The 25,450-nt window shown below is 38.1% G+C and overlaps 1 long non-coding RNA gene across 1 annotated transcript in view; it reads right to left on the bottom strand.

The window, feature by feature from the left end:
- Positions 1-20,833: 20,833 nt before the first annotated feature.
- Positions 20,834-25,450, bottom strand: part of LOC118143709 (uncharacterized) — a 40,746-nt gene continuing 36,129 nt past the window's right edge. The window contains exon 4 of the long non-coding RNA XR_013524083.1: positions 20,834-21,821. This is a non-coding gene — a long non-coding RNA (uncharacterized LOC118143709). The remainder of the gene's footprint in view (positions 21,822-25,450) is intronic.

The following is a 25,450-nucleotide window of genomic DNA, read 5'->3' as shown; positions in this document are numbered from 1 at the left end:
CTATGTGACAAACAGTGCACTAATTAAAAAAAAAAAAAAAAGAGCCACAGCTGTTCTTTTCCCATTGCCCGTTCCTCCTCATTGCCATCCCTGTGGCACCTCAGCCCCTTTTTGCACAAGGCATAATGACTCCTAGGATTTCTCTCCAGCCAGAGCCCTTTGCCTTTTAAGTGGGATTAGGCCACATGAAGTCATTTTCCTATGACCATTCATAAGAAATCATCTATAGTTTAAAGCACTGAAGGCAGCATACAGGACCTGTAAACTAGTGAGGTTCCCTTGGGAAGCAGAATGTCACTGAATTAAAAACAAATTTTCTTCAGAATTACAGACAGACATTCTCAGGGGAAAGTTTTCCAAACAATCCGACCATCTCTACTTTACATTTGGTATGATGTCACCACAAACCAGGATATTTCTATTAAAGTGTCAACACTCAGATTTATACAACAGACATAAAAATAAAAGCTAAACACTGAGGCAAAGAACGTTAATGGAAGTTATGTACATGCATTAAGCAGAAAATGCACCTCTGAGTGTTGTTTATGTAAAAGGCTATTTGTAAGTTTGAGCTTGCATTTCCTCTGACATTATTTGAAAATGTCTATTTTACTGATGGGCTAGAAACATTTCTTACATTTTAATTATGTTGTGAAACATGCTGTTTCCAATCAACACATTGAGGACAGTTTTAAAGTCTATGAGCAAGAAAGAACCCCCATTCATACAGAGTCCAGGTCTTTATTCATACAGATATGTATATACATTTAGTACCTACTATGTGCTAGTGTCTGTATTAAACACAAGCAATTTAGATACTACTCTGTGCTGCATGAACAACAGGTTTCCCCTTTGTGTCCCCAAGTTTGCATTAGGACAATAGTTCCTGAGCAGCAGAGAGAATCAATAGGTAGCACAGTGAGGCAAGCAGGTTCCAGGTCACCACCAAACCCCACATAACCTTAAAAGCTATAGAAAACATAGAATATTTTTAATCCGAGGAAGTATGGGATCAGAGACGCTTTTGTAAAATATCATTCTGGCCAAAGTAAAAAGAACAAGGTACAACCAGGAGCAAGGAGATAGGTTCGTGGACCATGGAGTAATTAAGGGCTTGAGTGTGGAAGAAGTTTCAGTATCTACATTGATATAATTTGATAAGCAAATAAATTGAAGATGAAGGATTGAAGGCAAGGATAACTCATGATTTCCTGGCTCTGGCTTTTAGACAAGAAATGGTACCACTGGCTAAAAGAAGGAATAGGAAAAAAAAAAAAAAGGTTTGCAAGAAGGAGGTGAGAGATGATGAGTTCAATTTTGAACATATTAAGTCTGAGGTACCTGAGGGCAGGCCAGGTGGCTAAGTCCAGAAAGCCCTAGGAAATGTACCTAAGGCTCAGAAAAGGTGTTCAGGAGGTAGAGGAGACTTTGGATGCGATCAGTTACTGCAAAGAAAGTCTATGGTGAACGAGATTGATAATAACAATAATGATGACAATAGCCAACACTGAAAGAGTATTTCCCATGTGGCAGACTCTGTTCTAAGCCCTTTCCATATATTAACCCTTCTTGTACTCACAGAACTCCAGTGAGTGTGGGCATTGTCATTCTTCCCATTTTCCAGGTCATGATACTAAGGCACAGAGAATTTAAGCAACTTATCCAAGTTGTTAACCAGACAAAATGTCTCCAGTCCATGCTTTTCGTCTCTGTACAATACGTTCTTCCTGAGAGATCATGGCCGCAGAGGTAACCCTGGACACAAATGACATGAGGAAGAAAGGACTGCTTGAAGAGCATTGAGAATGGGAAGCTTAAAAAGGTAATGAAAAAACGAAGGAAAGAATTAGCCTTACGAATTAGGCAGGGGTCAGGAACACCAAACCCTGAAAATGTCATTAGCTGATACCATCTGTTAACACACAGGAGGAGAAAGGAAAGTTTCTGAAAAGAAACTAAATAAAATTTGCAAGTGATCCAGTAATCGTGTTGCAAAAATTTTCATTGAAATAATAAAGGATTTCTGTCCCCATTGACCACATAAACATGAGGAGGCCAGACAATGAATACGGATCTCAAGGGACAAATATAAACTATTTGGAATCAGGTTCCCCTCTGTTCCTCTTCTGTACAGTTACCTGCAGTTCCACCTTGCCTTTTGGTAAGTAAAGGCTCCTGAAAACCAGAATGATGTATTCTGCTGCCACATCTTGCCCAAAGGAGGCAGTGAAACTAGGGAGGCCACTTCCCAACAAGGATTATAAACTCAATTTGGGCAGCACCGACTCACTACTGCCACTGCCAAGAAAATGAAAAGGGGAGATACAGCGAAGGTAACTTTGCAACCCATGCTTGAAAGAACCATAATCAGATCAAAACCAAACAAAAATCCTTTAAGCTCTTAGATATGCTCATCGAGGCTGTTGATGCATCCTAAACCCTGACATGTCATGCATATTCCAGCAGTCTGCAAATAAGTGAGCATCTCTAAATCTCATTTCCCATCCCAAAAGAAATTGTAAAGGCTATCCTCTTCTCATTTTCAACTGGAGAAATACCCTCAAATATTCTGCTCTGAAAAGTTAGGAACTGAGATCTCATTAGCTCCCCTCTCTGCTTCAATGGCAACAGATCTCCCTCTTGTGGATTTTTAGGATATTTTCAGCCAAGAGTCCTTTCCAATTTATATCCCCACCCCTAACCCCTACTCCCGCTTAATCAGGTTACATTTCATAAACGTGAGCATCAATAAAAGATAGGTTACTCCACCATAACCTTCTACTAACTGAAGCACTAGAATACATACCCTGGCAATTCACATACATTCTTCCACGAATGAAATCACTGTTAACAAACTGTGACCGTGCATCAAATATTTATTGGGCTATTATGAAGAGCATGAGCACAGAGTACTTGAAAAGGCAGAGCTGATTTCTACAAAAATTTACAACCTGAAAGAGACCAAATAAGCTGCTGAAAACTGCGAATCAGTCTCTCTGGTAGGAAAGCTGGACTTAGATGAGGACAGCTGCACAGGTGGACTTCCCCACCTGTGGCCATGTGTGCCCAACACCTGGATTCTAGAAGACCATTGAACTGAGTAAAGTATGCCGAGGTCCTGTGACTAAGAAAGTAACATTTTTTTCCTCTATGCACCAAAAATCAATATAGGAATTAAATTCCGTGGCTGTTTGTAGAGGTACCACCACCAGACAGCAACAATACTGACTTCTTATACTTCAACCTTAAAATGTGGCAATGTGTAGATCTGCTTTACCCTCACGTTAGAAAAGAAGGTGTCATTCCTTCCCAAGATTGACCCATTTACTTTCTCAGGTTCATTTTCCTCTTTTGGCTCTTTTCCCTCCACCTGTGATATTGCTCAGGCCTCTTTTATTCCATACTCTGATACCTTGAACCATGAGAAGTAAATGAACCTAATTTATTTCGGCTGAAGCTATGACATAATTTACTACCTAACAGAACCTACTTGAAAAATGAAATGACACAAAGCAACTTATACCCATTCAGACATATGGCTTGTTCTCTTCTCAGTCTAGTAGTCATTTTGTCTTCATCCGATGTTTAGAACAAATAAAAACCTCGTGTGATCTCCCTCAGGAAAGGCAAAGGAACAAATGAATGAGGTATTTACAATCTCTATCTCAAGACTCCAAAATAACGAATACTGTTGATGAACTAAAATTTATTTCATTTTTAAAGTCAGTACAGTGATGCTTCTCAACCTATCATGGTCTAATTATTCAAGAATTCTATCCTAGAGGAACGCAAGTGCCAGGGAGCTACATGGTTTATTTCTTTCCACACATTCACTTCTCTAGAATGTGGGATTCCCAAAAGGATATATACTATTTCCTGACAGCCCCTAAGCATAAAATTATTATAGAAGGTAAAAGAAATTTTGCTATGGAGATTCAGAGCTGATTAATGTAAGCTATGCCTGTCAGTCACTCTCTGGAAGCCAATTAAGCAAAGTACTCAGATGTAACACTTTAACACCATAAATTAAAGTGGGCACAAAGTTTAAATTCTAACATAAAATTAACCATTGTAAGTGAAGTAGCTTTGAAAATGTACCTTATAAAAATCAAGTATGTGAATGCCTCAATTGTACACAAATAAAGAAAATTTTATTATGAATCAGCCAAAATGACCTCATCAATCTTTTCTAGCCTTCCATTTGGGGAAAAGAGGATCTTTGCACCAAGAGGTATGTGAAATTAATCTGCTTCAAGGGTATGATTTTGTAGAATCTTGTGAAAAACTTCACACCAAGTCCCTTAAAAGTAAGAACGGACAACTCAGCAGATTACATCTTCCTCCTCCTTTGCTAACTCATGAAGCTGCATCGCAGTCAGAGCAGAGGGAAAAAGTAGACGGCCTGATTTCTTCCTTTTTCTTTAAATAGTTTGGCAGGTTTTTTTATCCTCCATTAAATTTATTTGAGGTCAGAGACAGTGCCTCACCCCCACCAACAACCACACCTCCACACAATAAATTGATTGATAATTAGACAGGATAAAGTTCTCCTATAACTCTGTCTTACATGTTCTGAATACATAATTTTTGTTTGTTTATTTTGCTTTTAACTTAATTGTCAAACAGTTGGCTATTGAACCATGGCTTTTATGACATAATCAGGAAAAATTCTTGATTAAGGAAGAATAGTACTGTGTTCTGAACCTAAAGTACCCAAAAACAAAGAACCTTGATTAATTGCTTATGCCAGGTGATTCTAACGTTACATATTACCTCAACCACTCACACCAAGGCATCCTAATTCCACTCCCTGGGCTCTTCAAGCATCAGCTGATACCACTCTTCCCCCTTTTCCACACTATCCTTGACAAGAAGAGGAGGGTTTCCAAACTTCATGTGCTACAGATAAAATCCCACTCTTGTTCACTACATCAACCCTCACTACATATCTATCTACTATAAAACTTGAACAGACTTATCTCTTAATTCCTGATTTATTGATCACCTCAAGAAGCTCAGCTTCTCACCCTCCTCGCTTCCTCTTCCACCTCATATGCATTCATCCTCAGAGGCTTATTAGATAGCTGCCTACTTGCCCATTCAGGAACTCACCTCCCACCCATCCCCTAACCTGAAACAATTTCAGTGTACCCTCTGAAACCCAGGCTGGATCGTCAGGAAAATGCCATGTATCCTTAATGTCCTCAACTTGTCTTGAATCTCCGGACAGAACATAGTTTCCATGTATCGCATCAGACCGTCAACCCACCACCCTCCCTTGTTGCAATTATCTACACACCTGGCTCCTTTCCCTCACTCCGTGAAGAATTGAGTTCCACACTCACTGCACTTTTGGTACTCTACTTACCATCATTTTTGGTGATTAAATATCCAGCTGGATGGTCTTTCCAATACACCTGAACTTATCTCCTCTAATGCTCTTGTCTTCCACCTGACCTAGCCACCTGCAACAGCGATTCCTCTGTAAGCTCAGTATCAAGCATTCCACTCTCCCACTACCACCTCTTGTCCTTCCAGCACTTTCCCTCTACTATCCCAATCCTAACTAGGACCTATCAGTTTTTCCCACATCCTATTTCTGTATTTACTTCCATTTTTACCTATTTTTAAATCCATAGTTCATCCTCTCTCTTTTGCATAAAACCTCAATTCTCTTATCTTCTTACTTTGTGGTTCTAACTTGGCAAAACCATAATCATGGTTAAATCTAACTCCCTGCCTGCTTTGTCCTAGCGCCCATGAAGCTGAAGGTAGCTAGTAGCTAGGAAAAAAAGAGTTTTGCTGTGTGTTTAAATCATAATGACTAATCAGAGAAACTTTTGGTGCTGCCCAGAGAATGAACTGTATTTCTCTACTTATTTTCATTCTCCTAGAAAATCCTTTTGTCTCTCTTCTTCGACCTGAAAACTCCATCACCTCATCTTCACTCTGAGTTACTTTGCTTCCTACGTCTTTGAGGAAAAAGTAGTTCTAGAAACTACTGCCTCCACCTCTCTCTACCCAGCTGCAAGTATTGCACTTTCCTCTCTGTTACTGCAAGGGACTTTTTTCATGGCTTCATCTAGAGCCAACTCCTCTACTTGAGCACTGGATCCCATAATCTCTCATCAAATAAATTATATTGCTCCAAAAATTATCCTCTTTCTCTTTCCTAATTAAAAAAAAAACTCTACTAAATCATTCTGTAAAGCACACAATCACCAATTTGCCAAAACTGTTGGCAAGGTCACCTCCAGGTTACTAAATTAGGTCTCAGTTTTTCACCTACATGACAGAGCTGCAATATTTGACTTAGCTGATCACACTCGCCTCCTTGAAAGACTTTCTTCACTTGTTTTCTAGGACCCCACATTCTTCTAGTTTTTCTCCTATCCATGGGCCACTCTTCAGGTTTTTGGGGGAGATTTTGTTTTTGTTTTTGTGTGAACCTCTCCTCCCCTTTATGACAGCTTCACAGTGGAGGGTCCCAGGGCTCATTCTCGGGATCTCCTCTATCTTCACTCTTTTCCTTGGTGATCTAGCAATCTACAAGCTGACAACTCCACGATTTACGTTTTTAGCATTGACTTCTCCCGTAAAGTCCAGTCTCAAATATCTAAGAGCACTCATCATATTTCTGCTTTAATAGCACCGTAACAAACAACTCCCAAGCTCAGTGGCTTGTAATTTAATCAAAATACTTGTTGCTTGCTCATTTATCTGCAGGTTTGCCCAGGCCTCTCTGCTTCAGGCTACAGGTTCAGTTCAGGTCTGCTGCCCTCTCTCTCATCCTGGTTCCAGGAGCTCTTCAAGGGCATGCTTTTCTCAAGGCAGAGTGTAAAATCTTCAAAGGAGCTGCCACGTTGTTGCTGCAGTATCTGTGCCTCAGCGAAGTGTGCACACTACCATGTCCATTCACATTTAATTGGGCAAAGCCAGTTATGTGGCCAAACCCAGAACAAATGAGGCAGAGAAACATCACCCAAGAGAAGCCATGACAAGGATGGGGTTGGGGAAAGAAAGAGCTGTGAACAAATGCTATAGTCTACAACACCACCTCCCTATTCAATGTCTTCACTGAGATGGTCAACGAAAATCTCAAAACATGTCATGAGCAAAACTTATTTTTACCCCCAAACCTGCTTATCCTGCAATCTTCCTCATATCTGCAATGAGCAGCTCCATTGTTCCAGCTGGTCCAAAAGCCTGGAAGTCATCATTGACTTTATTTCTGTCACCTATCCAATCCTATTGGCTCTGCCTTCAAAATAAATCTAGAATCTGGCCCCTTTTTATCACCTCTGTCATTACCACCGTGGTTTAAGTTATCATCATTTCTTGTCAGGAGTATAATCACAGTCTCCTAACCAACCTCCACATTTACACCCTCAGTCCCCTATGATCTATTCTCAATATAACAACTAGAATAATCCTTAAAAGTTAGATTAGAACATGCTGCTCCTCTGCTCAATCTACTACTGATTCCTCTCACCACTCTGACCTCATGCCCTACTAGTCTCCCCCTCATTCTATTCCCACCACTCTTGTCTACTGCTAATCATCTAACAAAACAGGTAGGTACATTTTTTCCCACTGCCTCTGCACCTGCTTTTATCTCTGCCTAGAATATCCTTCTCGAGATATCTATATGGCTCTCTCCTTTGCCTCTTTTGGGACATTTATTCAAATGTCACCCTCTCAGTGAAGCCTCCCTGAACAACCTAATTGCATAGTCCAAGGATAAGTGCTATGATGAAGTAAGCAAAGCAAGCATGAACTTAGTGGGCTTAGTTCAGAAGGCACCCCGTTCTGACAATGAGTCAATATATTAAGTCCCTGTTTAATAGGGAGGTGCCGATGAAGAGCAGTGGATCATTATACCTTGCCATGTGTAACCCTGAAATTCATTACCCAGAGACACCATGGTTACTCTCCTGATTCCAGAGGAGATGTATACTCTGACCCACTGATGTCGAACTAAGCCATGTGACTTTCTTTGGCCAGTGGGTTGTGTAAGGGGACATTATGCAAGCAGAGGCTTTAAATGTGCTGTAGTGGTTTGGCTTAAACACTTGTGCTTTTATCATGTTCCTAGAAAAGAGCATACCTGGGATTGCCTCTGGTCCCTGAATGAGAATTATGTAGATCAAAGCTGAACCAACCCACAGACAGCACCCAAGCCCAGGCAAGCCCAACAGAGCCCAGCAAGTAAGATCTAACCCACGAGCCCATTAGAAAGAAATGCTTGTTGCTGAAAGTCACTAGACTTTGAGGTTGTTTGGTTTGCAGCATTATTGCAGCACAAACCTGAAAGTGTTTTTATATATAACACCAATAACATCTAGAAAGATTTCTGCAACAATCTCTCCATTAATTTTTTTTACCATATCCCATAAAGGCTTTCATCCTTTCTCTGTTACCCAGCTACCACCCTTGCTCTTTCTTCTTCAGTGATAATTTCTTGAAGCAATTGTCTATACACATTCGTCTCTTGTTCCTCCTTTATTCACCCAGTTTAACCCCTCCAACATGTTTGAGGCAGGAGAGTAGGGTCTGGAGTCAGGGCACCTAAGGCCGATTCATGCTTTCTAGAACTAAATCAAAAGGAAAACCCCAACTTTCCACATCCAAGTAACAAAAGGAGCAGAGTCTACTCCCTTGACAACCGCCTGCCCTTTTCTGCGTGGCAGATGAAAAATTGAAAGTACCTCTGATTGGTGTCCTACCACAACTAATCAGATAGATCATGGACCACTACTTCATTTACATAAGGTGTACACCAAGTAACCAATGGGAAACCTCTAGAGGGTATAATTCTGCAACCAGGCTCTTGAACCCTTGCTCAGGCCCGCTCCCACCCTATGGAGTGTACTTTGGTTTTCAATAAATCTCTGCTTTTGTTGCTTCATTCTTTCCATGCCTTGTTTGTGCATTTTGTCCAATTCTTTGTTCAAGACACCAAGAACCTAGACACCCTCCAGTGGTAACACATTTGCACCTTGATATAGAGCCATTTTTTTCAAATGTCATTTGTTTCTGTACCAAAGGGTAAACATGGGCAGATAAGACACATAGCTGGGCCAGTAGCAGTCATGACAACTGAATCCATCAATAGTGACAAGTAAGAGGTGGCTGTGTCAGGGTGGAAAGCATGAGGCAAGCTGAGACGCACTTCTGCTAGGTATATTGAGGTTTGTTTCCTACCCTTCCCTTTCAATTTTATATCAAAATAATTCATCCTATAAATGAGAAACTAACCCGTTTTCTAAACTAGTTTGTTAATGTTATATGTTGTCACTGAACTTCTCTGGAGCCTGGTATTTTCATTTGTTATTTTAGAAAGTTAAAGTTACTAGGTTTCAAGCAGAAACTCCTAAAAAATTTTCATAATTCGCGTAACCAAAGACTGTGTCCTCCTCCATCCAATTCTGGGCGGGGCACGGTTTAGCGATCTAAAACTGTTCAGCGATTAGTTGCTTATCTTTTCAAGCCCCCTTGCTCATCTCCTGCCACACGTGCACACTGGTCATTCAGGACTAGACATTCTCCAACATCACCTTGAACAGTTGGTAGGTGTGTTTATGGCCTGTAGATTATGGTCTGAATTCACCAAATGAAATAACGTTTTGTATTTCTAAACATTTTGTGTCATCTAATTAATATAATCCTTCCTTTTTTTCTTTTATAATCGCCATCAAAGCACTAGGTGTTAACAAATACATTTTATGTTAATTTACCTTCCCAAGCCTCCAAAATACCATATAAGCAAGAGCTCTTGTGCCAAGCCAGCAACTTTGCAGTAGCATATATTAATTTCTTCATATACCCCATAGCATAGAGACTAAGAAAAAACTTGAAAACTAGTATGAGTTTAGGATTTGCATATGTTAGATATAAATTTTTCCCACCACCACATTTGAAAGAATTTCAATAATTGGATGTTTTTCTTCTCTTCGTTATATCCTTATTCTGAAAAAAAAAAGGGGGGGTTAGATACTTTTAATTTAATTTGAGGTTTTAGGACACAAATCCATTTCCCTTTTCCATACTAATCTTCAGCCATTTCAATATGAATTCACAGACACAGACATGCACCCAACTTCTAAATGTCTAAATGTACAGACAGACATCAAGCAGTTTCCAAGGGAACATTGCTTCAAGGCAGTGATCCTATTAAAAAGACCCTTTTGAGAACAAATATCCATTCCCTACACTATCATTCAGAAGCATTAAATTAGAGCCACTCCTCTTGAAATGAAAAGAACAATCCTGTAGTTAACGATCACAGGGTAGCAGAGAATTTTCCCCTTAAAAGCATAATTATTCTACTGGGTGGCAGTACTGGTATGGACCATTAGCTCTGACAGTGAAAAGCTTCCAATTCCTTTACAATTGAAAAGTTGCTTGAGATGACAAGAGATCTACAAATCATGATTATCTTAAAATCAGAGAATTAGGCCATGTAGTTAAAAGGGCCCTCCAGAGAACTGACGTTCAAGTCCTCTGGCTTGGGCAGGGAAAACAGCCAGAAATGAAACTTGTTGAGTAGTCTTTAAGGGGTGTTGCTTGCCTAGTGTTAGCCATTGGAGCATGAGAATACCTCTTAAAAATAGTTATTTTTAGTATTTTTCTCATTATAAAACAATAAAATTTAGAAAAGCACACCGAAAAATTAAAATCAACCATACCTCTATCACCCAGAGAGTCACTGTTAACATTTTGGGGCACAGTTCTAAACTTATTCTGTGATTTTACTTCTTAGAGACCTAAGCACAGTCATAGCATATGTACTACTTCATAAGGTACTTTTTCACAGACCACTTTATTGTAAGCATCTTCTCTACATTGCCACATATTCCAATAAAGATTTTTAATGACTACAGTGAATTCCAGATTACCATACTGAAACTTATTTAACAAATATTTATTTGGGACACTTAGATTATTTGTGATTTTTTGCTCTTATAGCTAATAGGGTGCTAGACATCCTCATGCATAAATCTTTATGCACATCTCTGATAATTTCTACAGGACACATTCCTAGAAAAATTGCTAACTCGTAGAACACCAGTATGTCTGAGTTTTTATACAGTTTGCCAAGGCATTGCACAGAAAATTCATACCAATCGAAAGCCTGTCATCAGTGTGTGAGAATGGACAGCAGAAATTGTGCTGTAATTGCTGACAGGGTCCAACTGGGACAATTATATCTGTACATAGCAATGACAAGAAGGATTCTGCCCCCTCCTCGAGGGCCAAAAATTAATTTACTGAGAAATAGCAGCTGTTCACTAAAAAACAAGAAGTAGGGTTTACCAATGTTAATTTATAAATAGTTCTAAGCATCTGTTAATATTCCACAGTGAGATTCTGGCAGTAAGTTCTAGTTTCTCCTCAGGAATGGAAATACCAAGAATGTTAAAGGAGGGGTCCCTCTTGGTTTTGTCAGGAAACTTCCACCTGGCTTAACAGAGACCCCTGGTAGGGCTCAGCCTCACTCTTTGCTTATATATATCTGATGGTATAAAAGGACTCTTAATACAAATGGCTGATTATCAGATAACATAAACTCAATCAGCTGCAAACCCAGAAAGCTATATAAACGCATAAACCTTCACAGTTTCAAAGCATTAGAGAGTTAGTGGAGCCTATAACAAACTGAAGGATAACTGTCTTGCCTAAAGTAATTCACGTTTATTTTTTAAAACCATCCTGGCAGTCAAGCAAAACACATTGTGGGGCAAATGTCACTCATGGACCTCCAGATTGCAACCCTGGTTTGTTTGTTTGTATCACTCCTTGTAAGTTATTCTGTCTCTGATTAATGATTGTTCAAATATGTTTTGGGCAACAAATATTCATTGAAGGGTGTCTATGGATGTTTGCTCCAATGCACTCCTAAAAAAGAAGTATTCAGGCCAAATCTGTGACACTTGTTTTTTTTTTAATAGAAATGGAAATTTCCTCCTGATGTGCCTATTTTTCCTGTGTTGTCTGTTCTGCTTGCTGTAGCAAATGAGGCTCTGCATACCCTGGCAAATGAAAAGTCGTTATAAGGATTTTTTTTAGCAATAATGATATTAGTTAGTATTTATTAAGTACTTACAGGAGGCAGGTCAACTGGCTTCATCTAAGCTGAAAAGACCTTTCCTCATTACCAGTTTCCCCCCAGCAGCTATGGAGATGTTTCTTTAAAACATTTTACCCACAAAACCATATAGGGCCTATACTTATGGTAAGAATGAAGTTACTCAGCTCTAAGAGATAAAGTGAATCCCCAAAGTGAAATGATGCTCTTTACCTTGGGATACTGCCACACACTGCAGCCACTAATTATAGAGTTTAAAATGTTACAAGTCTGTACACAGATACAAGAGCGTGTCCTTAGTCCCAGGGTCTCCTAAAATGAGTAAGAGCATAGGCAAGGAAGGAAAGGTGGCATAGGAAAGGAAATGTAACTGGAAGCCCTTGTAAAGTTTGATTTTGAGTTGGCAAGGCTAAAGTCCCAAGAGAGTACAACTCTATTTAAGCCTAATGTTTTAGGGGTGGTAAATTTATTGAACTCACAAACCGAAACAATCTCAAGAGGATTGTTTATTCAGAGGAGACATATTAATCCATTAAGCTAATGTTTTAACATAAACGGCCAGGCTTATTACATTCGCTTTGGTGACTCAAGTGAGTTGACCTATTTAAATAAAATAACCTTTGGTGTGAGCAATATTTTTTTTGTTTAAAAAAAGCATTAAATTCCATTTTGTGTGTGTGTGTTCCACCTGTTAAGTCAAATTTCTAGCCTAGGCTTTTATATTACTCTGAAAATCACAAACTCTTCCATACTTTAAAACATGCATCAAATCTGAAAAAGAAATTGCAACCAAAGGCCTGTACTCACCTAGGGAAAATGAAAGTTTTATGAATGTGTTTAAAGGGAAAATGCCACATAAAGGGAAAAATACATTGTGACAGCTTGGGGCTCCAAAATAATAATAAAATGAAATTATATCTTAATTATAATTAGAAAGGTTTGGCAAGTTCTGAAATGTGAGTAAACCATTTATGTTTTCAACAAAGTTTTCATCTGAAATGTGTTCAAATATAATTTTCACTAAATCTTAATAAATCATTTGTGGCAGATGTTAAGTGTATCAGTATAACAGGATCATGCAAAGAAGTTAGAACATTCCATCCTACTAATAGCATAAGGCAAAACAAATGTGCGTGATTAACAGTGACAGTTTGAGAGAATAGCTTTAAGCAATTTAAAGAGCCAGCAACCAAAAGGATCAAAAGAAACAAGTTAATTTCATTGGATGAATAGAAATAACTTTAAAATTGAGATTGTTACAAGATGCTACTTAAAATGAGCTACAGGAAATAAATGAAAAAGGACCTATTTTATCCTCAAAAAGCCTATTCTGTCAAGGTCGTTGGAAAACCAATTATTCATAGGAGTTTGTCAAATAAATGCCTCACAGCCTGTCTCAAGCTAAAAAATTACATACAAGCATTTAGCATGTATTAGTTTGACCCTGTGAGCTGACCTCATTTATGAGATTTCAACAAAACTGTTGAAAAATACTTCAACATACTAGCACACCGTAATTGAACATGGCACATATTATACCAAAGGGTATAATGTGGTAAATTGCACAAAACGAGAGTGAAAAAAGAAATTAATTTAATGCTGTTCTATATCCCTGTGCCATTCTAGAATTTAACAAGAAACACAAACCGTATAACCACTAAATTCTGGTTGGGTAGATACAAATCTCCTCCAAGCCATCCAACCCAACCACCCTCTTGTCTTGTGTTGTTTATGAACACAGCTTTTATCTGTAATAACTATCAATGTCTAATTGTTATATTAATAATAGAAAGTTAAAATTCAACACTGAAACAGATTGTCTCCCTTCTACTCCACTTCAGTCTTTTCATCTTATTGAAAAACCCCCTAAAAGCCAAAACTACTAATCAGTTAGATGAGTTTTATAATATATCTGTTATTACTCAAGACAGGGTGTCTGTGAAAGCTTTTCTTACTGAAAGGCAATTGTTTTGGTCAGAAAAAATTTCACAGCATGTTTGATAATCAATGTTCACCTAAACATAAATATTTTTTCTTTTTTTCCCTTTAGCATTGACTCTTGTACCCTCGAATCTCTTACTCTTTGGCGTTTTATTAATTGTTAATCTGGTGAATATTTATCTGATACTCAGTGAAAATGGAGATGGTACATTCACATAAATTTGAGAGCATCTCTTTAGTGTGGCTTGTTTGGGATATTTATCTATGTGATCTTCTCTGTCCATTCAGTGACCCCTTTCTGGCTTCTCATGCCTACTTCACAAAATAAACTTATGATCCTTTTTGGGGCTCCAGATACTTTCTAAATTAAGTCATCCTCATCCACACATCATAAGCTGTATTACTGAATGCCAATAAAAGCCCTTCCAACCCTAAAGTATTATATATTACAAGTTTTAAACTGTAACAAATACATTATCATAAGTTTGATTTGTTTTGTTTTGTTTTATTTTGTTGAGACACCGTCTTGCTCTGTCACCAAGACTGGAGTGCAATGGAGTGATCTCAGCTCACGCAGCTTCTGCCTCCCAGTTCAAGTAATTCTCCTATCTCAGCCTCCCAAGTAGCAGGGATTACAGGCACCTGCCACCACACCCAGCTAATTTTTCTATGTTTTTAGTAGAGACAGGGTTTCAGCATGTTGGTCAGGCTGGTTTTGAACTCCTAACCTCAGGTGATCTGCCTGCCTCGTCCTCCCAAAGTGCTGGGTTTACAGGCATCAGCCACCACACCCAGCCACAAATTTGATTTTTTAAGGCCTACATTATGCATTTTATTTCAATATTAAATTAATATTCTGTGTACATAAAAAATTGAATATCTTATTAGTTTCATCCAAAAACTAATCAAAAGTAAATTCCTGTAAAGTAACTGGCAGTAAAGCCCTTCTGACTCAAAAGATAAGTTATGAATCTCTATATTAAGATAAATAGCAGTAACATCAGTTTTTTAATTGCTTAAAATGCATTTATTATGGATATTTTTCTTTAACTACAAACATTAAGAAGTATTTTAATGAGATAAATATTATTTATATGAACAATGGTTTTGCTTCCTTTCATTAACCAATTGCATTTTTGCATGACAAATTAAAATTAGGATAGCCAGCTTGCCTCAAATATTATTTATTAATAGACTAAGATATCAGGCAGGAAATAATGTTTTCTTGCTTTTTCAAATTCTAAACCATTTTTTAACTGGAAATAATTTAACAAATAACAAATATTCTTTCTAAACCATTCTGTTATGAAAAGCTTAATTGTCTCTACAGCACTCCTATGATATTTTTCTAGGGAAAATCTGCAAATAAGACAAAAGCTTTAGATAGAGTTTTGCCTCTAAGAACCATGGTTGGCGTTGGCTCTGGTTCTGCAGACCCTCAATCCTGACACTCAGGAAACTGAGCCCAGAACAAGTTTAGCCTGTCCCCAGGCTTAGGGCCAGCTCTGCCTATGGTGAAGGTGAATTTTAAATCACCAGATAGGTATCAAATCAGCATTACTTCCAGTTTCACTCTGAACAGATGCTCTGATTCTAATAGAACTCCTGATATCTTTTTCCATGGTAGCTCATGGCAACAAGGACAAAGGGAGATTCTCAATAATAGTTAGAGCAGGACAGAAGAAATCAAAGCCAGAGACACAGTGCTGAGCATAATATGGGAAGGTTAAAGAGAGGCTGTGCCTATGAAGATCAATCATAAATCAAAGCATGAGGGATAAGACTGAAGCTGGATATGGTGCCTCAGATGGGCAAGGTTTTAAGAATGAAAATCATGACTGGAATACCAGTGTGTTCTGTGACAGAAGCTGTGTGACATGGCAGAGGGCTCCATGGCTGAAAGGACAACATAAGACTGAACATAAGCCTAGGTTCTATTCTGTAAGCAAGATGAATCTGTTTAAAATTCTGACCAGGAACATGACATGACCTGAAACATGTTTTAGAAATCTCACTTCAGTGTCAGTGTGATAGATTGGAAAAGAATAAGGTGGAAGGTGGCAAGAACATAAGGAAACAAGAAATGACAAAGGTGTAAATTAGGGCACCAGAATTGGGATATGTTTGGAAGATATTAAAGAAATAGAATTGATAGAAATTGATAACCAGTTGGCAGCTGGATCTGGGCTAATTGTGGTATTTGGGGATCATTCCCAGTTCTGGCTTGGCAAATGTGTTCTATTCACAAAGACAGGAAAATTCACAAAGAGCAGATTTTTGAGTAAAGATAATGAAGTCATTTCTGAAGGCTCACTTAAGCCAGCTAAAAGGATCTACACCAAATCAAAATGACAGCATTCCTTCAGCTACTCTGGATTAGCATCTCACCCTTGAGGAGTAACTAGAATTTGCTGCCAACATCTCACTTTGGGATATTTGCAGATGCTTAGAAGTATTTAAAAATAGGTATCAGTAGTAAACCTTACTTAGTTTTTACTTTTTAGTGTAAATGTAATATTTCTTAACTTTTGGCCTTTGAAGATGTGGTAGAATCCTTCTTGTTATTGCTATAGGTCTAGATATAACTGTCTTGGGTGGACCTTGCCAGATGATTACAGTGTGATTTTCAGTGTTCATTCTCATTCACTGATGGTGGACTTTCAGTTGCTATTACCTTTCTATGCAATGCTTTGAAAAAGTGTCCCAAAAGTCTTAACATACTTACATTCTATGACTCAGCAATTCTTCTAAGAATTTGTCCTATGGAAATTATCAGAGATGTTCATGAAGATTTACATAAGGGGATGTCTAGTACACTATTAGGCATAAGAGCGAAAAATCTAAAGGCTAACCAATAGAATTGGGCAGTAAGCAACCGGAAATAAGCTGACCCCTTACTAGTCCGGCTTTCTCCAGCTGAATGGGTAGACTTAATCTGCAGATCTCACTTTTTCTTTATCTCTTCATCTTAATCTTATTGTCATGCCGCTTCATACATATTTCATGTTTGATTCAGTCCTGCCCTTTCCAAGCCTAGTCATTCTGCACTATAAATGCTACCTGCCCTTTCTTCATCTAGTCCTCACAACTCTGTTCTTCTCTAGATAACAGGCTATTAATCTGAAACTCAAGCGCATATAACAATACAGGAAAGGCCAAGCCCATTGTATGTTCTCTACTCTTCTCCAAGATGAGATGTTTATTTTAGCACTAATCTTCTGAACCCATGCCCTGCATTTTGTGGGTTCACAGAGGATGGGAATTCCAAACAAAGCAGAAAACGGGACTGCTGTGCCAGTGAGTCAGACAAACACTCTAGAAAATGAAGTTTCCTGGCATTTTGCATCTCTTTGGCCATTTATTCCCATATACGATTGGGTTCATCCTTGCCTCTGATATATACGAAGGATGCTTATGTATTGCTTTTCTGGAAAGTTAAACTAAATCAATGTTTACAAGACATATTTCACTTGAAAGGAGTTACTGTTATCTCTGAAGTAGATGGAAATCACTGTAAAATGTATTCACATACCTAATATTTCTTCCGCACTTAATGAGTAATAACAATACTAAGAACTGAAAGCACTGACAAGAAATTCACCTTTAAATAATTAATGAACTGTACAAAGGATGTATAAAACCTTCTAAAACTGCATGAAGCTCCCCCCCAGGGACCACAGCAAATTTACAAAGGTGCCACAGGATGTTTGGTTTTCGGGAGAAACACAGTGACATCTGTCGGACACCACGCAAACTGCTAGCTCCAAGATCAGTGTCAGCATTACATGGATTTACAGTCCTTGTGATGACATCATATCATTCTGAAACTTTGTTTTTATTATTTTTATTTATTTATTTATTTATTTTGAGACGAAGTTTAGCTCTTGTTACCCAGGCTGGAGTGCAATGGCGCGACCTCGGCTCACCGCAACCTCCGCCTCCCGGGTTCAGGCAATTCTCCTGCCTCAGCCTCCTGAGTAGCTGGGATTACAGGCACGCACCACCATGCCCAGCTAATTTTTTTGTATTTTTAGTGGAGACGGGGTTTCACCATATTGACCAGGATGGTCTCGATCTCTCGACCTCGTGCTCTACCCACCTCAGCCTCCCAAAGTTCTGGGATTACAGCCGTGAGCCACCAAGCCAGGCCTCCGAAACATTTTCAATGTGAAAAAAGTACCAAATGAAAATCACTGTGAAACAAGAAATGAGAGCGATAATGTTCATTTGTTTCCAAGGTTTGAGAACTTTGGCAGTGACCAACAAATGTAGACAAACCTTTGGAAAATAATTGCATTTAGTTCAGAAGGACATGTGATTTTTCTCTGACTTTATATATTTTTTTCCATTCATGTTTTTAGGATATAAATAGTTATTAAGTTGTTTGAGCCTAACTGCTTAATAAACAGATCCATGGTATTTCTTTTGCCTAGAGACTGTAAAAATATTACTAGACATTAATGGTACTGAGGCTAGAGAAAGTTCAGGAACCTCTGCCTAAATGCTACGAAATGAAACATAAACTATACCTTGCTATTAGATATTGGCCCTTTGGCAAAATTCAAATGAAAACCTTTTTATGAAGACTTATTTGGGTATTACAAAAAGAATTTAACCTCCAAATATAAAGAAATTATTGATTTTTATCCATTTTTTATGGAACTAAACATTGGCAGCCATGGTGTAGGATTTTAAAAAGGTAAACACTAAGTCTTCAGTTTCAGAAGGATTAATTTTTTTCTACTACCTTTGATTTCATGTTTCTGTAATTTAAGGCAGTACAAACTTTTAGGCAAAGTGCCCAGTAATTAGTTGCCAAAGAATTTATTTGTATGGAAATCTCTTTTAGCTCTTTTCACTGATGCTCAAAAGTGGTAACTTTAACCTCACTGATATCAGAAGAAACACCTGAGGCAGTGCCAATCAAGTCAGACTCTTTTACAATATTGCAGGTGCATACTTTGTTTTTAATATTCAAACCAGCACCAGTTATTCAAATCAGCTTACTTTATGTAAATTAGTCCCTTCAAACAGTCTCCTTAATCCAGGCAGTTATTAAATGAAATGGGATTTACCTTAACTAATGTCTGAACAAAGAGGGAAAAATGCACCAGGAAAAATTCTTTCATATCTTGGAAGTACTGGGATCACCCATGTTTACTTAAAACTCCTCTGACAAGAACAAGGAACAGAGTATAATTACTTTCTTGACTATCATTTTTACAGTTCCAATATGACCCTGCATTTAAGGAAAAGGGGAGAGGCATACATAGACAGGGCCTTTTGACTCTACCAGTCTGGCTTAGTGATTAGGAAAAGGAGACATCAATTTTGCCATTAATTTCCAAAGGGACATATTTAAGGAAACCTGTACCATTATGCTTGGGAAATCCAGTAGACTGCCTTCCAAGTGTCCTGTCCTGTTGCTCAAAATCAAAATTATTTTTATTAAAAAATTGACTTCTATTTAGAAGGAAATAGGATGTGTTGAAGAAGAAGGGAAGGAAGGGAGGAAGGGGGAGGGAAGGAAGGGAGGAAGGAAGGAGGAAAGGAAGGAAAGAAGGAGGGAAGGAAGGAAGGACGAAGGAAAGAAGGGAGAGAGGGAGAGAGGGAGGGGAAAGAGAATGAAAGAATGAAAGAGTGAAAGAATGAAAGAACATAAAGAAAAAGAGAGAGAAAGAAGACTTCCAGGATAGATTTTTTTGTTGCATTAAACTACAATGTACCAAAAAAAGTCAGACATTTTATAAATCAGATTTATAATCTTGAGATGTGAATCAAACATAAGTTTTAAAGTATCAAACTAAAGTTGAACTAGGAGATAAAGGTGAGTTTTAATGTCTCTCTTTTTTTTTATTTTTCAATTGCTATTTATCATTGTTAAAGAATAGCTTGAGAGAAACCCACTAAAGTTTGGAGCCAAGTCCACAATTATTAGTTACATTGTTTTGTTTTAGTTTCAATCTTTTGTAACTAAAGGAATGTTAAGAGTAAAGTAGCATCATAAATTGCTTTGTTTTAGTTATATTCTTTTGTTTATGTTCAGAAATTGCACTTGTTAATGTAATACTGATAAGCCAAAACGTCGTCACTTGGAAAGCTGGGAAATTTCTTCTCACAGTGTCTTTTTGAAGGTAGCAGCTCAATAGAAAGTGACACTTAATTTGGCAGATCCTGGTCTTAGGACCCCAAGAGAATAAAACTGGTAACAGAGGTACACGATGGAGGCTGAGTCAGCATGGAATTCACTTTGTCAAAGTGTCATAAGCAACCTAAGTTGGGGGCACGAGTGGGGTTGGTATAAGAGGGATTTCGAGGGAAACCATAGAATTTATGTTTTTATAATTTGCTGTACTTATCTAAGACTTCCATTCTGTCAAGTGGTATTTTTTATACTTAATGTATTTGACACCTTCATTTCAGATCCTAAATAATCAGTGTAGAATAAACTCCAAAGACACTCTCAAAAGTTAGAAACAAAATCATAAAAGTCATCCTCTGAAACTGAAGTTAATTAACAGAGAATGTGATTAGCCTTCTGCGAAAGTGACCCACAACAGCCCCTTTGAACTGAGTAGTGCAGGAGACTGGTGTGTCCCCAGCTCTCTTCAAAGAATTAAGCAACTACAGCCTGAACTTTGACTTTGAATAACCTGGAAGACCACATTTTGCTCATAAATGATAACAAAATGATGTGCAATCTGCAAGCAGTTTAGAAAACAGAGTTGAAAAATAACCATGTGTTAGAGTTTATCCAGAGACCTGGAATCTACATGATAAAAGTCACTAGAGATATGTACTCCATGGTAAAAGTATAATTCTTTAATTTTTGCTGTAACTCAAAAGAAATATTCCTCAAGCCTACTCAGTTTATTTTATCATGATTTTATATATTCATGTTTGCCTCACAATTTCTTGGTTAGCAACCTGGATTCCAGGGAAGCTTGATCATGGGAAGAGCTACATGAGATAAGGTTTTCTCGTGACAAGAAAAGTAAATCCCCACTGAATATTAATGTTGGCACTTGTTTATACATCAATCCATGTTCCTTGTTAGCCTGAAGTCAATCCCCAGAAGCTCATCATTCCTAAGGGAACTGATAGCAATAAGTGTCTTGAAACTGGATTCTGAATCTATGAAGTTTTCACCAGTCTGCAAAAGAACTCAGCCTGAACAAATGTCGAAACAGTAAAAAGTAACACGCAGGATACACCATGATGCATTTCTGCAAATCCCTGGAATGTACAGCACCAAGAGTGAGCCCTAATGTAAACTAGGGACCCTGAGTGATAATGATGTGTCAATCAATGGTGGGGGATGTTGACAGAGAGCTGAGCATGTTGGGGTATATGGCAACTCTCTGTACAGTACTTTTTATTCAATTATGCTGTAAACCTAAAACTCTTCTGGAAATATGAAATCAATTTTCTGTAGGGGTTCAGTATCACCTTATTAGTGAATTTCAGCCACCTCAGAAAAACCAACCTAGAGGGTGCCTGGGTTGGGCACTGATGAAGAGACATGCCTGGGCTGTAATTTGCAGTAGAGTTTGATGCCATTTTTGATGTTTGACTGTTGATGGCTTTCAAGTATCATCACTTCTTCTCCCACTACCCCATCAGGGCAAGCTAATAAGAAAGCCCAAATGTTCCCTCCTTTGACACCACAGCAACCTGGAGTTCAAAGCACACACTTTGGCATGAAAGAGAACCGAGTTAAAATCCTGACACTGCTCCTTCTTGGGTGACATCAGGTAGTCCATTTATTCTCTCTGAGTCTCAGCTTCTTTATCTGTAAAATAGAGGTAATAAATATGTACCTTCAGTTCTGTGAGAATTAAATGAAGTAACATACAAAAAGCATATGACAAGGTTCCTGATGCGTAGTAAGACTTAATACAGTAATTGCCATACTCTGCCCAAAGTGAATCCTGTGATGTTGGACCTGATTTAGATGCTATTCTTCATGCCAAAAAGAATATATCTTCTCTGACTTCTCAGAGGGGCTAAGGGACACAGAAATAAGAGCAAGAGATGGCAGATGGCAATACCAGGCCCTTGGATTTTAAAAAAGCATTTCCAAGTAATAAGTTGTTAGGGTCAAAAATTTTGTAAAATATATTGGCTTTTATAAAGCATCAAGCTTTCTTATTAATACAATTGATATAAATTTCATTAGTTTGAATCTAAACATTAATCATTGTGTAGACCAGAAGACCACAAATTTTCTGCAACTAATAATAAATGTCATAATATAAGAAAGTGATTATTGCAGCAAATACCAAATGAGGACACAAAACAACAATGGAACCCAAAAAAGAAGGTCAATCACAATTTGGATAAAAAAAGGAAAATTCGACAGAGATAACACATAACCAAATCTAGCTAAGGTGTTTGTGAATTCATTAATGCAGAACAATGGAAATTAGTATCAGCTTACATCAAGCTATCGTACTAAATAGCACAAATAAATTAAACATCATATTAGTTTTAAGGCGTTGTTGAGGACATCAATCACTACCTCAAAAAGGGTCCTTTTGTCACTGAATCAGAAATAGTTTTACTTTTCCTAAACATCTGTTTGTGGGTGGCTTAAGAACCCTGTGAATAAAATGTTTGTGTTTTCTTCTTCATGATGGCTGCTGGAGAAAACTCGTTGACTACCTCTTGTAAGAATCTATGATGTCATAACTAGCATTTGTACATTCTGGAATTCCTCTACTTCTATTATACATATTCCCTTTGTCAAAATTCCCTCAATTATTTTTAATTTATTCCAATATGAAGTCATGTTTATATTTATGCAAGCCATCTTTTAATAATAATATGAGGTAAAAACAAATTTTTGAATGTAATAAGCAAGAAAGGTTTAGGATATGACCCAAAAAATGAAATGAGTGCTATGCAGACGGCTAAGTCTCATTAACATCACTCAGACTTGTTAAGGTTTGTTTGCTTTTTTTCTTTCTATTGCTGGTTTTGCGTCTTATCTCACCTATAGCACAATTCAGAACACATAGCACATTATTACATAGTATGACTCTTGTATTTGTTAAGGAAAAGAGAAGGCCAGAGAAGCAAGAAGGAAAGTGAAGTCCTGGGTCCCACCATTTCTGCAAATACATCAGAACAATGCATACTTAGGCCATGGCCCTGCTGGGCCCACAGTTGGGGTTTGCATTCCCATGGGCCTTCAACATGTTACTCTGCCTTCTTGATTGAGCCAACTGAGAAAACAGTGTTGTCATTTGGAAGTACACAGGCGGCTTGTCCCAGGTCATCTGTCTGGGGGAGCCAGCCCTTACAGTGTTTGTCTGGAAACACCAACTGCCCAGCTTCTAGAGACTTTGGAGCACATGGGTTGTTGCAACCCACCTGCTGGAGAGAAAAGTACCTGGTCCCATGGAAAGTTGTGTTTGATGCAGCCTCACTCCCATCCTGCACTGGGAAAAGCGTTCTTCCAGGACTTGGCTGATTTGTTTCCCAGGCCATCCTAGATGAGAAACCAACCCTGACAGCACCTCGAAGGGTCACTTGCAGTCACTTCTGCTTGTTGCCCCCAGTCATCTGTGAGTAAGTGTTTAACCACAGGTCTCCAGTGGAGAGAACCGGAAAGCTCAGGTTTGTAGTGTTTGCCAGTTTCTATCCTATTTCAAGCTACTAAGGTAACATCACTGCACACACATTTGGAAAGAGCTATGCGGCCTCTCACCATTAGGTTTATTCCCTTTGGGCAGACACAGCAGATGTAAACAACTCCAAGATTATTGATAATCATGAAATGGAGAGCAGTAATTAGAAAATGATATGTTCTGAGTAATAACCTGTGTATTAAATTTAATTTTTTAATTGTAAGTTTATATCATTTAGTTTTTAATAATAGCTGTGCTTAATATTAGGCTCATAAAATTCATGAAAATATGACAATTGGCTCTCACAAGCCAGTGCAAACTGGTTTCAACAGACCGCGTTTTGGTTTGTTGTTGTTGTCACTGTTTAAGCTTTGTTGACATGTAATGGATATACAAAAATTGCACCTATTTACTGTATACAATGTAATTAGTTTGGACATATACCTATAACTGTGATGTCATCACACAATCAAGGTGATAAACATATATGTGTCACCTCCAAAAATGAACTGCGTTTGTGTGTGTGTATGTGTGTGTGTGTGTGTGTGTGTGTGTGTTGGTAAAACTTCACGAGATCAATTGTCTTAGCATATTTCGAAGTGCACAATACTGTATTGTTCATGGTCAGTACCATACTGTACAGCAGATCTCTGCAACTTAATCATCCTGCATAACTGAAACACACCACACCTTGTTTCATAAAGCTTCCCTAAAATTCCGTGGAGAGCTTGGTGCCTCTTGGCAATTTTTAAATCCTGTTTTGTTTGTTTATTTTTTACAAAGATTCAGAACAGAAGGAAGACATCAATACCAGATTGCAAAGAATGGCATGCATTATCTTTATTGCTGACAACGTTTAACATAGAAAAGCTGAGAGAGTTCCACAGATTTTTAAAGTGAAGCAACTGAAATATAAATGTGAAATGATCTTATGTCACTATCTTTAAAAAGCCTGGAAAGAAACAGCGTCAGAAGTTGAAGAAAAATGACAATCATATTTTTTTATTCCCTAAAATACAGATTTTAGTATTTGTTTATTACTTCTGCAGTCAATAATAAGAACTATTGTTTTTGGACCTCATAGTCTAGCAAGAATTCTTCATTAATTCACAATAAGAAGTCATTGAATGAGTGCTTTTGTTGAAGTGAGCAGCTAATATTTTAATAGTATTTCGTAGCCTACATACACTCTCCTATTTACTCCTCGCTAAAAACCTGAAAAGGTAGTATTATTTTCATCTGTTTTGTGTCCATTAGGAAATGGAGGCATCTTCAGTGATTTGCCCAAGGCCACACAATTCAGTCAGTAGAAAACATAAATTTTTTTTCCTCTTTTTCACCTTTCTTCTTTCATGTATTTCTTTACAAAGATTTAGGGGTAGTGTATTAGTCTGTTAGGGCAGCCATAACTAAACACCATGGACTGGATGACTTAAACAACATAAATTTATTTTCTCACAGCTCTGAAGCCAGGAAGAAGTCCAAGATCGAGATGCCTTGGGGTTGGTTTCTGTTGAGACTTCGCTTCCTGGCTTATAGACACTGCCTTATTTCTGTATCCTCACATGGCCGTTCCTTTGTACATGTGTGGAGAGAGGGGGAGAGAGAGAGAGAGAGAGAGAGAGAGAGAGAGAGAGAGAGAGAGAGAGAGAGAGAGATCTGATCTCTCTTCTGCTTGTAAGGACACTAGTCCTGTCAGAGTAGGGCCCACCCTTATGACCTCACTTAATTTTAGTTAACTCCCTAGAGGCCCTCTCTCCAAATAGGGTCACATTGGAGGTTAGGGCTT

Source organism: Callithrix jacchus, chromosome 11 (assembly GCF_049354715.1).
Source record: "Callithrix jacchus isolate 240 chromosome 11, calJac240_pri, whole genome shotgun sequence".
NCBI lineage: Eukaryota > Metazoa > Chordata > Mammalia > Primates > Cebidae > Callithrix > Callithrix jacchus.
Note: the sequence above shows the minus strand (reverse complement) of the source record. Positions and strands in the feature narration are given on the sequence as shown.